This window comes from Amblyraja radiata, chromosome 22 (genome assembly GCF_010909765.2).
Source record: "Amblyraja radiata isolate CabotCenter1 chromosome 22, sAmbRad1.1.pri, whole genome shotgun sequence".
In the NCBI taxonomy this organism is placed as follows: Eukaryota; Metazoa; Chordata; class Chondrichthyes; order Rajiformes; family Rajidae; genus Amblyraja; species Amblyraja radiata.
This window is the reverse complement of record NC_045977.1, coordinates 22,025,301-22,041,524: the sequence shown is the minus strand read 5'-3', so window position 1 is coordinate 22,041,524 and position 16,224 is coordinate 22,025,301. Positions and strand designations below refer to the sequence as shown.

General features: G+C 47.2%; 1 protein-coding gene and 1 long non-coding RNA gene across 2 annotated transcripts in view; one reads left to right on the top strand and one right to left on the bottom strand.

Moving 5' to 3' along the window:
- Positions 1-16,224, top strand: part of mosmo (modulator of smoothened) — a 95,261-nt gene that overhangs the window by 44,328 nt on the left and 34,709 nt on the right. The window lies entirely within an intron of this gene.
- LOC116985706 lies at positions 696-14,832 on the bottom strand. The gene is made up of 3 exons (XR_004415336.1): positions 14,780-14,832; positions 5,035-5,045; positions 696-705 (listed from the first exon to the last, which is right to left on the bottom strand). It is a non-coding gene; the product is annotated as an uncharacterized LOC116985706 (long non-coding RNA).

The window sequence follows — 16,224 nt, the reverse complement described above, 5'->3', positions numbered from 1 at the left end:
GTCTGATTTGCTCAGTTCCTCCAGCACTTTGTGTGTTACTCAAGATTCTAGCATCTGCAGTCTCTTGTCTTCTTGCAGAATCTACCTAAAAACCCCTTTAGAAAAATGTGTTTGGTTCAATGAGTTCACTTTACGTTCTTCTGAACGTCATGAAGTATAGGCCAGGCTGCTCTCCTTCTTGGACAATCTAAAGAGTCAGACTAGTGTCATAAGTGTACAGCATAGTAACAGGCCCTTTGGCCTACCATGTCTTCATCAACCATGACACCTATCAATACTAATCCCACTTGCCTGCATTAATTCCTTATCCTCTAACCAACTCATTCAAGCACCTGTCCAGATATCTCTTAAATGTTGTTACTATTCATAGAAACATAGAAAATAGGTGCAGGAGTAGGCCATTCGGCCCTTCGAGCCTGCACCCGTTCAATATGATCATGGCTGATCATTCAACTTAGTATCCTGTTCCTGCCTTCTCTCCATACCCCCTGATCCCTTTAGCCACAAGGGCCACATCTAACTCCCTCTTAAATATAGCCAATGAACTGGCCTCAACTACCTTCTGTGGCAGAGAGTTCCAGAGATTCACCACTCTCTGTGTGAAAATTCCTGCTATTCCTGCTTTCTCCTCTGGCAGTTCACTCGAGGGACTAACAACACTTTTTATAAATGATTTGACCCCCAGATCTCCTTTAAATCTTTCACCTCTCACATTAAGCAATGTTTTCTAGCTTTAGACACACCTGCCATGGAAACAAACTATGGCTATCCTCCATATCTCATAATTGTGCTTACCTCAGTCTTGTCATCTCTCAGCAAAACATAAAGTGCTGGAGGAACTCAGTTAGTCAAGCATCATCTGTGAAAGAATGGACAGATGATGTTCCAGGTCAGGACCCTTCTTCCCTAACCCAAACCCTCCACTACCACCATGTGATTCCTACCATCCAATTTTGTATCCAATTGGTCAGTTCAACCTGAATCCTATGTACTAATCTTCTGGACCAGCCTACCATGCTAGAACATTTCAAAGGCCTTGCTGAAGCCCATGTAGACAACATCCCCTGGCCTTCCTCATCATCCCTCTTGGGCATCTCTTCAAAAATAGTCATTCACGCAGCATGATTTCACACACATAAAGCCCTAATCATGTCTTGGCTTTGCAAAAGCAAATAAACATTCCCACCACTGATTGAAGGCTCACCGGCCTACAGTTCCCTGGTTTATCCTTGTTGCGCTGCTTGCATGAAGGCACAACATTAGCTGTCCTGTGGTACACAGACTATATAATCGTCTGGCAAGGAGAACCTCTAGATATGTTAAAGCCAAGTTCCTACACAATTGGAATTGGTCTTTGTTCTTGTCTTCCAATCACTTTATAATGAAAGTTCAGTGAACTGAAAATATAATTTGCCATCCTAATTGTTTGCTGGATTTGCATGTTAACAACATAACAAGATACTTGGGTCCCTCGTCATAACAATATTTCCTGACTCTCCGGTTTTAAAATAATTGTGCTTTACCAATTTTCTACCAGTGTGGTTAATTTTGTGTTTCTTCACAGCGCTTGCCATCTGCATCTTCTTGTTCACTTACTTGTCAATATCCCTTTGAAATTTCCTTGTGTCTTCCTTTCCTAATTATCTGCCTTTTAAAATGTCTCTTTTTAATGTTCAGGCCATCATTTATCACAGGCTTTGCTGCCTGGCTGTATTTGTACCTTAACCATGATATCTGGCAGAAATCCTTTGCGGGAGGCAATTGCTTTTGGCTTAGTAAATTAAGGATCTAAGAAAGAAGATTGAAGAATTGAGGTGTAAGCAAATATGCCCCCACAATCAGCGGGTAAAGTAGTTTTACGCTGGGGGCACTTTTGGCTATAATTTTGCTTTCCTTGACAGTGTTGAAATTTCTTGATCTACTTGGGACAAATTGTTTGACTTGTTCTGTATATTTGAGCACAAAATATGAAACTCCAAGCTAATTGGAATACATTTTATGCTTTTAATAGTATTTAGCATTACTCTGGAGCTGTTCTGTTGGCATAATGTTTGGTTACCTGTATGCTGTATGTATGCAAGTCAGAACGGAGAATTGTTATATATCTGCACATTCCATGACTTGCCAGCAAACTACCTCAGAGTATAATTATTTTTTAAAAACCATGAATATTTAAAGCCTCATATAAAGCTAAAATATGTTTGCAGTCCATTAAGTATAGATTTCATTATTGAGCTAATTGATAAAGAATCATGTCATTCCTCTTTATAAGAGTTTTTTTTGTCAAATGAGATCATGATTTGTTGGGTGATTGAATATTTTTTCTGGGGTCCTGATGGTACAATTCCCATTGATTATCATATGACTTTGCATTCTCTTGACCACTCTGCAAATTAGGAATGTTAATGCTGCAGCAAATTTTATGATAAATAGTGTAGTTTGAAAAAACAGCTGAAAATTGTGGCCTTGAACACGGCATAATTGACGGGGTACAATTGGGGTCATCCTTTCAAGGTTTTTTTTGCAAAGTTGTATCAGTTCCAATGGATGTCAACCCTCAGTTGAAATAATAATGTGCATTATGAAGCAAAATGCCAAATCTATGTGTTCAAAAAGGAACTGCAGATGCTGGAATATCGAAGGTACACAAAATTGCTGGGGAAACTCAGCGGGTGCAGCAGCATCTATGGAGCGAAGGAGTCTGAAGAAGGGTTTCGGCTCGAAACGTCGCCTATTTCCTTCGCTCCATAGATGCTGCTGCACCCGCTGAGTTTCCCCAGCAATTTTGTGTACCTGCCAAATCTATGTGCTGGGCTGTTCTTCCCTTATCTCCCTCACAGTTTATCGTTTTGAGATTAATGTGACACATATTTCTGTTCATTAACTTTGCAGCTTTTATTGAGCTTTCCAGATCCCTTTATTAGGTGACCATCTATCAGGGCTCATTTTTATTGAGGGAAGCTCTTTGAAAGTTGACCCTGACCAGTCTCAGTGCTTCCTTAGTTTCCATTTAGAGCCCTTATTTAGTTTTTCAAATGCTAAAATGTCCACATTTTGAAATTTTCACATCCGTCCCTTTACATTCTTTATGGAATGAGTCAACGTCTTTCCCATCAGTTTTAACACAAGTAAAATTATTAATACACGTTCTTTCCGGGTCACAATGGGGTTCCTTTTCTGAGAACTGTTCATGATTCGAATGATTTGCGAGTCAGAAATGTTGCTGCCTAAACTCTCCTAAGCATCTCCTAAATGCTTGTTTGCATGTGCAAACTGCACATAATTCAAATGTATGTAACCTGGGGAGGACCAATACGCATTTCTCAACCAAATCTGCTTTGAAATTTAGCATGGAGTATCTTTGGGACACCAGAAGATAGTTTACAGCCTACTTTGAGCTGTTATACAACTTTTCCTGCTGTCAAAGAAGTCAGAGGTGGAGTGCACTTTCTGTGGGAGAATCACAAAATTCTGAAGCTGCCTGGCCCAAAGTTCCTGCATCTCCTCCCACAGCCCCACCCTGTCAGTTTCACCAGTTGTTCGCTGTCGTTCAAGAAATCCATGGCAAGCAAATGCCAGTGCCGTGCACAATTAAGGGAAAGGTGAGAGACATTTTGCACTTCATTGAAGATAATTGAATTGAATTGAATTGAATTGAATCCTTTATTTGTCATTCAGACCTTTCGGTCTGAACGAAATGCTGTTGCCTGCAGCCATACATGTAATAATAACAACACACAATAAACACAAATTAACATCCACCACAGTGAGTTCACCAAACACCTCCTCACTGTGATGGAGGCAAAAGTCTTAGAGTTACTGTCTCTTCCCTCCTCTTCTCCCTCTGCGCCGAGGCGATACCCCACTGGGCGATGGTAAGTCAGTCCCGCGGTTCAAGTTCCGCGGCCCGGTGGTGGTCGAAGCTGCCGCCCTCCAGTCCAGCGGACGCAGCTGTTGCCACGGGAGCTCCGGAAAACAGGCACCAGCCTGTGACCTGCGAGCTCCCGACATTGTCCTCCACTGGCCCGCGGCCGAGCCCCGGATCCAGGTCGCCGCCGCCAGAACGCCGCCTCAGCCGCCGGAGCACCGTCTCCGCACCGGGCCGCCCACGCGGCAGCGTCTCAGCCCCGCACCGGGCTGCCCCCACGGGAGCACCTTCCAGCCGGTAGCCGGTCCGCCCTCACCGGAGCGCCTTCCAGCCGGTAGCCAAGCCACCCACACGGCAGCGTCTCAGCCCCGCACCGGGCTGCCCCCACCGGAGCGCCTTCCAGCCGGTAGCCGTGCCGCCCGCCCGGGAGTATCTCAGCCCCGCGCCGTCCGCCCTCACCGGAGCGCCGAGTCGTGCCGCTGCCCGGACGTCGCCACAGCTCGAAAACGGTCAGCCTCGCGTTGGTAAGTCCCGGCTGGCTCCGGACCCTCGAGGTCGGTCGCAGGTTGGAGGCCGCCAGCTCCGCCATTAGGCCTCAGCGCAGACGGGGGTAGAGAAGGGGGATACGACAAAAAGTCGCATTCCCCTGAAGGGAGAGACAGAAAGCCCTGTTTCACCCCTCCCCCCCCCCCCCGACACATAACACCACCTAATAACCAAAAAAATTACTAAACTAGACAAAAAAAAACAACACAAAAAAGTAAAAACAGACAGACTGCAGGCGAGCCGCAGCCGTATCACAGCGCCGCCACTTCCATGGCAGCTCCATGGCAGCTTCACTGGTACTTTCACTAGTGTGTTGCAGTTGATTCTGTTTGCCAAGAGGCCGTGTGGAGTAATCCACACAATTTCACCAAGCATTACTGTACAGATTTGACTTGCTGCAGACGGTGACAACATTTGGCAAATGTAACTTGGTAGCTGGTGTTTTAGATTTAGAGTGGTTTTAGATTTATCTGCTTTGTGCTCCTGCTCGAGTATGAAGAAGAAGTCCCGACTTGAAATGTCACCTATCCATGTTCTCCAGATATGTTGCCTGACCCGCTGAATTTCTCCAGCATTTTGACCTTTTTTGTAAAGCAGCATCTGCAGTTCTTTGTTTCTACTGCTTCATTCTCTGCAGGTGCAGAGGTCACCAGTTTTGTGTAAAAAATAGTGTTGTTTCTTTTTTGTCACAGAAATGCCAGGTAATGACTGTCCCCATAACGAGAGTCTAAAGGGCTTGTCCCACTTGGCCGTCATTCGCGCGCCATTTACGCGACCTGCTAGTGTGTGGGTTGCGCGTGGGTAGCGTGGGACGGGCGCATGGTGGGGAGGAGTGTGGAGTGGCGTGGAGGAGTGTGGATTTCATCCTGCACTAAATCTTTGCGCGCCACCGGCTTGTCGCGTAACTGACGGCCCAAGACCCTGGCGCGGCGTAACGTCTCACCTCCAACAGCAGCAGAAGCAGGCAAACGATCACTGAGCTCGGCCTGGGGCTCACGGCCGTTGCGGATGAAGTGATGTTGTTCAGCAAGGAGGGTGTGGGTAATTGGGTGTGAAGTGATGATTGGAGGGGGGTGGGTGTAGAAGGGCCCGGTCTTTGCAGACTGAGGTCAGGCTGTGAATGGGTGTGAAGTATTGGTTGGGTGGGAAATGGTCCAGTCTTTTCATACTGGAGTCTGGAGGAGGGGAGCGGGGGAGGGCTGGAGCGGGGGCAGAGGGGGGGGGGAGGGGGAGAGAGAGGAGTGGGAAGGGGGGAGAGAGTGGGGAGAGGAGGGAGTGGGGGGGGGAAGGGGGGAGAGGGGGGGGAAGGGGGGAGAGGGGGATGGGAGAGTGGGGGAGGGGGGAGAGAGCGGGAGGGGGAAGAGAGAGGGGGGTGAGGTGGGAGAGGAGGTGGGGGGAAAGGGAGGGGGGTGGAGGGGAGTGAGGGAGGGGGAGGGGGTTGTAGAGGGGGGAGGGAGAGAGGGGGTAGTTGGTGGGCAAGGAGGGAGGGAGGGGAGAGAGGGGGTGAGAGAGGAGGAGGGTTGAGAAGAGAGGGGAGAGAGGAGGAGGGGGGTGAGGTGGAGGGGGGGGTGAGGTGGAGGGGAGCCGGGCGAGTGAGTGGGCTGCGAAAAGTGGAGAGAGCCCAGGGAGAGAGAGAGCGCACAGGGCCGACAAACTGGAAATCCGGAGCGGGGGGGGGGGGGGAAGAGAGGAGCAGGATAGGAGCGGTTAGCAGCAAAGATCTTATAGCAGTGGGAGGGAGGGGGCGGGGGAGGGACGCGACTTCACTCGTTGTGCAGGCCGCGAGGAGAAAGTTTTACAAATGCAAGCCGGGAAGCTCGTGAGTGCCGGTGACCTCGGGATCTGCAGAACTTGCTCGTTCTTTCTGCGCCTTTTGAAGAATGAGAATATATATTTCTGAATATACCATAATTGTACCGTCTACAAATAGGATAGGGAGGACGACCTACAAATAACATTTCTGGATATCCTTTCTGACCATATGAATGTAAATAGAAACAGGAAGGGGTCATTTGGCTTTGCATGCTCGCTGTGCCATTCGATAAGGTCATGACTGATCTGTGACCTGTTGAAATCCTGTCCGCCCGGTAGTGATGGAACTGGGAATTGAATTGAATTTAAATAAGTAGCAGTGCTGGCTTTTATTCACATTTTCCCAATAGAAAATTCACTATGGAAAAACAGGTTACTCGTTACTCTGTTTACCAGTGCAACTAATACATCTCTATTTACTGCAACAACCTCACTTGTGAAGTTCCAAAGAAATGATCTAGTTACAGTGGGTTTGTGCTCTTGTGATTGCAGTTACAATTTCTAGATTGAATAAGTATAAGGCTGTATCAGGAATTAAAATATAAATTAGCGATGTTCGTATTATATCGGCAAACCCCACTATGGGAGGGGGTGGTGGGGGGGGGGGGGGGTTAGCCGATATAACTGAACACTTGGAAGAGTTACTAAAGTTAGCTATCAGAAAATTTATGTCAGCCAAAGGTTAAGTACAGTTGTCACCATCTGGTATACGGTTTGCAATTTGATAGTAAAGCAAGATGGATCATAACAGTTGCAGGATAAATGGAGCGCTTCATAGAATTTATATTGTTTTTTAATCGAGGGATAAATTATCCGTTGCTAGAATTTGTTTAAAAGTTGATTGCAGAAAACGAATTTGATAATTTTGAAGTTAATTGTCCTTGGTTTTATTTGTCATCCAATTTGTAAATTTATTCAATTCACTTTTGTTTTTAAACTGGATGCATTAGATTATTTTGTGGTGTCATCCTATGTTGAGACATTCGTTATGCTCATAGCTCAGCTACAAGCACCTGTGGAAGGTATCCATCAAAGTCTAGTTACAAAGTCTAGATTCTCCTCCACCAGTCTGAAGAAGGGTCTCGACCCAAAATGTCACCATCCATGTTCTCCAGAGATAATGCTTGACCTACTGAGTTTCTCCAGCACGTTGTGTCCTCTTGTGTATTATCTGGCATCTGCAATTCTTTGTTTCTAGTTACACTCCATTTTCCACCAATAAGATAGTGATACTAAATCAACTTTTTGGAGGAAAGCATTGGGTGGCTTGAAAATTAAAAAAATAACATTCACTATTTGTTTTAAGGATGTGCCAAAACTTGTAGGATTGCTGATAATAAGCGAGTTTGGTATTCCGACTGCGCATGCGCAGATCATGGGTCACAAACGAAACACACTCTCTGCAGCTGTGCCGCGGCATGCACAAAGACCTGCGTCTCAACCGCAGCCAGGATCGATCCCGGGTCTCCGGCGCCGCAATAGCTGCCAAACCGCCACTGGACCATCCCCGTCCCCTCCCGAGTGCCCCCCTGCCCGAGGGCGGCCAGAGACGTCGGGAGTCAGATGGGAGCTGTGCCCACAGCCAGCGCAGAGAAGCAGCGCTAAATCCAGCTCAACTGTGCATGTCTCGCCGGGTTAACCTACCAGCCCTGTCTGGGCTTACGGGAACGATGGCCCAGGCTTACAGCCAGCACAGAGAAGCAGCACTAGCTCCACGGCTCCAGGCTCGTGTCCAGGCAAGGCTGTAGGTTAACCCGGCGAGACAGGCAGAGTTAAGCTGGATTTAGCGCTGCTTCTCCCCGCTGGTTGTGGGCTGGGGGGCGCCGCTCCCGTCTGACTCCCAACATCTCTGGCCGCCCCCCCCTCCCCCCCCCAGATGGGGGGGGGGAACACTCGGGAGGGGACGGGGATAGTCCAGTGGCGGTTCAGCAGCGTTTGTGGCGCCGGGGACCCGGGTTCGGTCTTGGCTGCAGGTGAGGCACAGGTCTGTGTCCATGCCGCGGCACAGTTGCCGAGAGTTTTTATCGCTTGTGACCTTTGACAAATCCCATGATTCCTTGCGTTTTTCGGAATACCGAACTCGCTTATTTGAATCTGGTGTGCAAAATGAGAGCACCATTGCCAACAGGCTTCAGAGACCTGCTGCTCCTGTGGCTTGATAGGTCTTTCCCAAGTTCAGGTGTGTTGATGTTGCATTGACACTAAGGTTGTGGACAAAAGCTGAAGAGCAAACCCTTGATAAAGCAGGAGGAATGCTTTGTAACTTTAATCATATCTTGCTCTTAATCTTTCATATCATAACTAGGAATAAATGTGGCAATGATGTGCCAGAGATAATGCAATCATATAATTGTTACAGCTCAGGGACCATTGAGTCAATACCAGTGTGTTTTGTAGGCAGTATGGAAGATATATCATGCTTTGTAGATCTTGGAGACACAAGCAACTGCAGATACTGGAAACTTGAGCAAAACCCAAGTACTGAGCAGGTCAGGCAGCATCTGTAGAGAGAATGAACAGGCAACATTTTGGGTCAGAACACTTCTTCAGTTCCTCCTGCACTGTGGTAAACATTTAATTTAATATTGCTTATGAAATGTAGTTATTTCAGTTTGATTGATAGTGTTAGTGCTAATAGTTTTAGATTTAATCTATTTCGACTTCATAAAAAAGTGTTCCTATAAAGGCTTGTCAATTTTGAAAAATATTTGCGATTATTAAGATGTGTATTATACAAGGAATTCTTCCTTTGTCCAAATATGAAGCGGTGCAGAAAATGTACGTAATTTAAACCATGACAAATCCTTTATCTAGATTTCTCAATAAATGAAAACTCAAGTAAAATTCAGCTGAGAGTGTAAGAATTAATACCTGAGGTCGAGTCCCACAGCTCTAAGGCTCATGGGGTTACGGTAGCATTGCTAATTTCGCAATTACCAGGTCTCTAATCTTAGCCTGACTGTGGAGGCTAAAACTTAGGGACACCATTTTGGGATAAAAAATTGACGATGGTGTAAAGCTTTCCTGAATTGATGGATTATGAATCTTGGAATTCTCCACCCCACTTGGTTGGAAATGTTCAGTTATTGATTTGTACAGTTTTGGTTCATAAGGGAAGTTGGGGAATGTGCTGGTAAATTTAGCCATTTCTGTACAGCTTTCATGGATAGTGAACGTTGAGAGTAATATGGGTCAAACATGGGCAAATGGGACTATCCTACATGGGCATCTTGGTGGGCATGGACGAGTTTAGCTGAAGGTTTGTTTCCGTGCTGTGTGACTCAATAACAAAACAGGATGCGATTTAACATGCACTACTGTTTCTTGGTTCACTCTTTAAATCTCTCTCACTGGGTTGTATTTGAAATTGTATTTATGTAAGTGACATTGCAGTGCATTAAATACCATGAACTGCTGATCTTTAGTTTTCAAAGGTATTCTTGCCATTCTCCACTAACCCACAGGATTCAAAATTAAAATTTAAATATCTAAAAAGTGTAAGTATGTCAGTATGAGGGAAGATGAGCTGTGTGCACTTCACGCACCTCAATCCAGGAAAATGGGTTTTAGTGCATGTTTATTCCCATCCCGTGCTGTCATAGGGTCTTGCAGCCCTTCAGCCCAACTCGTCCATATTGACCAAGGTGCCCATGTTTGCCTACATTTGACCCATATACCTTTAAACCTGACCTATCTATGTACCTAAAAGGACACAAAGTGCTGGAATAACTCAGCTGGTCAGGCAGCATCTCTGGAGAACATCGATACATGACCTTTATGATTGAGATCCTTCTTCGGACTAATTGGACGGACGAACGGGTGAAGAAAGCTAGAAGAGGGAGAGGCAGGGCAAAGGTGGATGCAGGTGAAGGGGGAGGGGGGTTGATAGGCAGATAGGTTGGCACAAAGGCCAGAGATAAAAGCAAAAAGTGTGAGGATTAAAGTGTTGTGAATTGCGAAGCTAAAGGGTGGAAAGAAGCGGGGGGGGGGGGGGGGGGGGGGTGGAAGGAGGGAGAGTAATAGAGGAATAGGTGAGATTCTAGATTGGTTGTACCTGTGCAAATCCATGGCCCTGTGCCATTTAATTTGTGTTATTGTACCTGCCTCGTTCCATACACATAACGGCCCTATATGGAAAATGTTGCCCCTCAGGTCCCCATCAAATATTTCCCCTCTCACCTTAAGCCTATGCCCTCCAGTTATTTTTTTCCTACGCTGGGAAAAAGACTGTCCATGCTTCTCATACACCTCTGTAAAATCATTCTCAGCCACCTACGCCACAAGGAATAAAGTCACAGCCTGCCCATTCTCTCCAAAGAACTCTGCTCGTTGAATCCTGACAACATCCTTATAAATCTTTTCTGTATTTTTTCCAGCTTAATGGCATCTTTCCTAGGCAGGGTGATGGAAACTTAACACAGTACTCCCATGTGCGGCCTCACTAGCGTTTTGTGCAACTGCAACATATCATTCCAACTTCTATACTCAATGCCTTTGCTGATGAAGGTCAGCGTGTGAAAAGCCTTCTTCACACTGGCCACCTATGGGGCCACTTACTGGGAACTGTACTCGTATTCCGAGGTTCCTGTGTTTTACAAAACTCCCCTAGGTCCTAAGGTTCACTGTGAAAGGCCTACCCTGGTTTGATTTCCGAAAATGCAACATGTCACACTTAAATCAATTAAACACCATTAGTCATCCCTGGCACACTTACCCAGCTGATCAAGATCCTGATGTAATTCTTGATAATGATCTTAGGCACAAAATGCTGGAGTAACTGAGCCGGTCAAGCAGAATCTCTGGAGAGAAGGAATGGGTGACGTTTCGGGTCGAGACCCTTCTTCAGACTGATGTCAGCAGAGTGGGCGATACAGAGATAAAATGTAGTCGGAGACAGTAAGACTGGTGGGGGAACTGGGAAAGGGGAGGGGATGGAGAGAGAGGGCTACTTGAAGTTAGAGAAGTCAATGTTCATACCGCTGGGGTGTAAGCTACCCAAGCGAAATATGAGGTGCTGTTCCTCCAATTTGCGCTGGGCCTCACTCTGACAATGGAGGTGGCCTAGGACAGAAAGGTCAGATTGAGAATTGGAGAGGGAGTTAAAGTGTTGAGCAACCGGGATATCAGGTAGGTTTAGGTTGGCTGAGCGGAGGTGTTCAGCAAAACGATCGCCGAGCCTGCACTTGATCTCACCGATATACAGGAGTTGACACCTGGAACAGCGGATACCAGTAGATGACGTTAGAAGAGGTGCAAGTGAACCTCTGCCTCACCTGAAAAGACTGTCGGGGTCCTTGGACGAGGTCGAGGGGGAAGATAAAGGGATAGGTGTTGCATCTCCTGCGGTTGTTGGGGAAAGTACCTGGGGAGGGGGTGGTTTGGGTGGGAAGGGACGAGTTGACCATGGAGTTGCGGAGGGAACGGTCTCTGCGGAAAGCAGAAAGGGGTAGAGATGGGAAGATGTGGCCAGTAGTGGGATCCCGTTGGAGGTGGCAAAAATGTTGGAGGATTATATGCTGTACGCGACGGCTGATGTGGGGTAAGGTGAGGACAAGGGGGACTTTGTCCTTGTTACGAATGGGGGGAGGGGGAGCAAGAGAGGAGCTGCGGGATATTGAGGAGACACTAGTGAGAGCCACATCTATAATGGAAGTGGAGAACCCCTGTTCCCTAAAGAATGAGGACATCTCCGATGACCTGGTAGAGGAAAACCTCATCCTGGGTGCAGTTGTGGCGTAGACGGAGGAATTGGGAGTGGGGGATAGAGTCTTTACAGGAAGTAGGGTGGGAAGAAGTGTAGTCTAGATAGTTATGGAAGTCAGTGGGTTTGTAATAGATGTCAGTCAATAGTCTGTCACCTGTGATGGAGACGGTGAGATCTAGAAACGGTAGGGAGATGTCGGAGATGGCCCAAGTGAATTTGAGCGCAGGATGGAAATTAGTTGTGAAGTTGATGATGTCAGTAAGTTCTGCACGGGTAGCAGTCATCAATGCAGCGGAGGTAGAGTTCGGAGATAGGGCCAGTGTACCCCTGGAACAGCGATTGTTCGCCGTGCCCTACAAAGAGGCAGACATAGCTGGGGCTCGTGCGAGTGTCCATAGCTACGCCTTAGATTTGGAGGAAGTAGGGAGAGTCGAAGGATAAGTTATTAAGGGCAAGGACCAGCTCTGCTAGGAGGAGGAAAAGCGTTAGTCGACGAGAATTGGCTGGTTCTGCGGTCGAGGAAGAAACGGAGGGCATTAAGACCTTCCTGGTGGGGAATGGAGGTGCAGAGTGACTGGACATCCATAATAAAGATGAGGGAGTGGGAGCCTGGAAAACTGAAGTCATTGAAGAGACGAAGGGCATGTGAAGTGCTTCACTGTGTACAATATCACCTAATTTAGTGTCATCTGCAAACTTAACGAAAATTCCCCTTTGCTCCAGGGCTCTTTAGAAAACCTTGCTGCAAATTTGCAGTCATTGACAGCTTTTTCCCCATTGCTGCACACCACCCTCAACCCTTGCTGTGTGAAGGGACACTGATCCTTGGAGTCCCAAATTTGAATGTTATTTGCTGGAAATTCTATTTGAAGCTCTATCTCAGGGCTTGCGCACACAATTTGGACAGTGCCAAGGTTCTGCAGTGCCTGTTTCTGCGTAGTGTACAAAAATAGCACTTTGCAGCATTTCTACTCTGCAAATTTTAAGTTGCATAATTGGCAAAATGTTAAATTGACTCAGTGATGTCAAATGAGTGTGGGAGAGTTTTTAAACAGGTTGCCTCACAGCTCCAGGGACCTAGGCTCCATTCTGACCCCAGGTGTGGTATGTGAGGAGTCTGCATGTTCTCCCAGTGACCTCCGTGTGCTCTGGTTTCCTCCCATATTCCAGAGACATTATATTAGGTTAATTGCTCTTTGATGTAGGAGTGCCAAAATAATCAGAAGCTGATAGGGGACCTGAATGAGAATAGTTTGATGGTTACAAGAGTAAAGGGAAGGGGTATTTGACTGAAGGGATTGCTCCGCTGAGAACTGACATGAATCCAATGGGCTGAGCAGCCGCCTCTGTGCTGTAATATGTAAATACATTTTGAAAGGTTAACAGTGCAGGATTTTAGAACTATATTTCTGTAAATGTTTCCTACCTGACAGTTTTTATATCTAATTGAGAATCATAAAACTGCAGATGCTAGAAATCTGAAATTGCTTTTATGTGTAGGCTGGCTCTTTTTTGAGGCAATTTTAGCAAGGTGGGTGAACTTCAGCTGTCGATAACATCTTGGTTCATGCAAAGAATATTGCTGAAAAATAATAATTTCATGAATGCGCATCTGTGTTTGGGTTTCTGGACAGATAATAGCATCTCCATGATAGCTATCAGCTTTAACTTTTTAAATAACATTATCTCTGGTATTTCCCAAAGAAATGTTTCCTTTGGCTCATCCATCATTCAAGTACTTGCTGTCCCAGACAATATCATCCCAAAACATCATCATTCCCAAAAAATGGGCAATGAATGCTGCCCTTGCCATATCCCAGAAAATGAATAAGTAAAACAAAATGTAGGATTTTCTTGATCTGGCTGGCTGACCAAGATCTGGGCTAGAGCCCAGTAAAATTACTCTGGCACACTATTTGCCCCAGAATCACGGGACAGATACAATGCCTGGGATTGTACAGCGCAATGGTGAGCATTATTCCCCAACTGCTGAACTGTAATTAAAACTGATCTTGCTGTAAATCTGTCAGTGGGAGCATTCACATAACTACGATACAATACGATAGAACTTTATTTATCCCAGGAGAGAAATTGATCTACCAACAGTCATAAAAACACAAAATACATGAAACATTAAATTAAAGTGATGAGTGGAAAGGATTGGGGATATGCAAAGATTGGGGATATGCAAAGATTGGGGGGGGGGTTCAGTCTCAGTCTACCCCACGACAGAAGGGTGAGGATTTGTACTGTTTGATAGGCACAGGGAAGAAGGATCTCCGGTGGCGTTCTGTCCTACATCTTGGTGGAACCAGTCTGTTGCTAAAGGTACTCTTCAGGTTGACCACCTCTGTGATGGAATCCGTTATGTCAAGGCACAGCAAGTCCAGCAGTCAACAAGCATCCCACCCACTCACGTGAAAGTCTTGACCACTGACTATTTTCATCACCACCTCCCACTCCCCAGTGACGTGTCATTTAAGACCACTTGCCATTGTAGGTGAGAGAGAGGGTGGCACAGTGGTGCAGTGGTAGAGTTGCTGCCTTACAACGCCAGAGACCTGGGTTCAATCCTTGCTACGGGTGCAGTCTGTACAAAGTTTGTATGTCCTTGTGACCGCGTGGGTTTTTCCGGGTGCTCCGCTTTCCTCCCATATTCCGAAGACATGCATGTTTGTAGGTTAATTGGCTTCTGTAAATTGTCCCACGTGTGTGGGATACTCCTAGTGTACGGGGTGATCGCTGGTCTATGGCCGTCCGAAGGGGGAGTACGACGGGTGCGGTCGCACCCCCCTACTTTTCTAGAGTAAAAAAAAAACCCGAAAACAATTAAATAAAAATTGGAGCACAATCCGTGTTTCCACTTTGAAAGAAATTACCGGAAATTTGGGAAATTCTGGTTCGGGGGGAAAAAATATATTTGCGACCATCCGCGCCTGCGCAGTTGCGACGCAAAATGACACCGTCTCTCCGTGCGTGCGCAGTGGGCCCGGGCGGGATCAGCTTACCACAACTTTCACGCCTCGTGTCTAGTCTGGGTGAGTCAGTGGGGCCGTGGAATATCGCGTTGCGGGAGGGGGAGTCTGTTTGCTTTTTATCGGGGGTGTCAAACTGTCCGCCCGGTCCATCACCTCCATCCGTGGTGTCGGAGCCTCTCCGCAGGTCCGCTGCTGGTGGTCGGTCTGGGGAGACCGTTCTCCTGTCGCCGGGCGGGAGCGGGAACGACTGAATCTGAACCCAATCCTGGCAGCAGCCGTGACCAGACACCAGGTGCCACTCCGGCCGGGCCCACCCCTCGCCCCACCCCTGCCGGTACCTCGCCTCTCACCCCCCCCCCTCCCAGCCGGGCCCACGCCTCTCTCCCCCCCCCCGTTGGGCCCACGCCTTCACCCCCGCCACGGGCCCTCGCCTCCCCACCCTCCCGACGCGGGCCCTCCAACGCCACGTGGGGGGGGAGAGAGAGAGGGGGGGAGGGGAGAGAGAGATGGGGGGGGGGAGAGAGAGGGGAAGGGGAGGTGGGAGGGGAGAGAGAGAGATGGAGGGAAGGGAGGGGGAAGAGGGAAAGGGGGATTATCTTTAGTGAGATTGTAAAATTAAGGTAGGTTTTAGAGCTATTATTTTCTCTTCCATATGAATAATATCAAACAATTGGAACTGCTTTCTTTTCCTTGATAACAATACTGAAAAATATGAATTCCATAGTTTGTGACTTTCTTTTTGCATAATATTTTTAATATAATTTGAATATTATAAAAATCTGCATGTTTTCAGGGTCATCATGGATCTGTCCGGAGTAATGCAGCAGTCCATTTATGATGTTGCTGCTGAAGAAGCTAGGCAGAGGATGGAGTTGGAAGATCTCCTCGGTGCAGTGAAAACCAAAGGTTATCACTTCCGATGCCCAGTGCCATATGATGGCATGGCTGTGCGATGGGTGCAGTCGCACCCCCTTTATTTCCCAGAGTAAAAATAAAATTGAGGCGCAATATTTTTTTTATTCTACACCAGGAAAGAGGGAGCCTATCCTTTGGGCTCCTTGGCCCTCTTGCAGCCGTACAGCCACTGGATGACCCTGGCATTGTGCTCGATGACCGAGAGGGCAGAGGGTGTGAGCTTGTTCTTCCCCCGGAGCGGCTCGTTGCCGCTATCGCTGCTGCTGTGTCGGGACGGCTCGCTCTCCGATTCGGGGCAACACAAGGGCCTGTCCCACTTTGCGGTTTTTTTCGGCGACTGCAAGCGTCAGTGACTGACGACCGTAAAACCGTCAAGTTGTACGACATACACGCTGACTTAT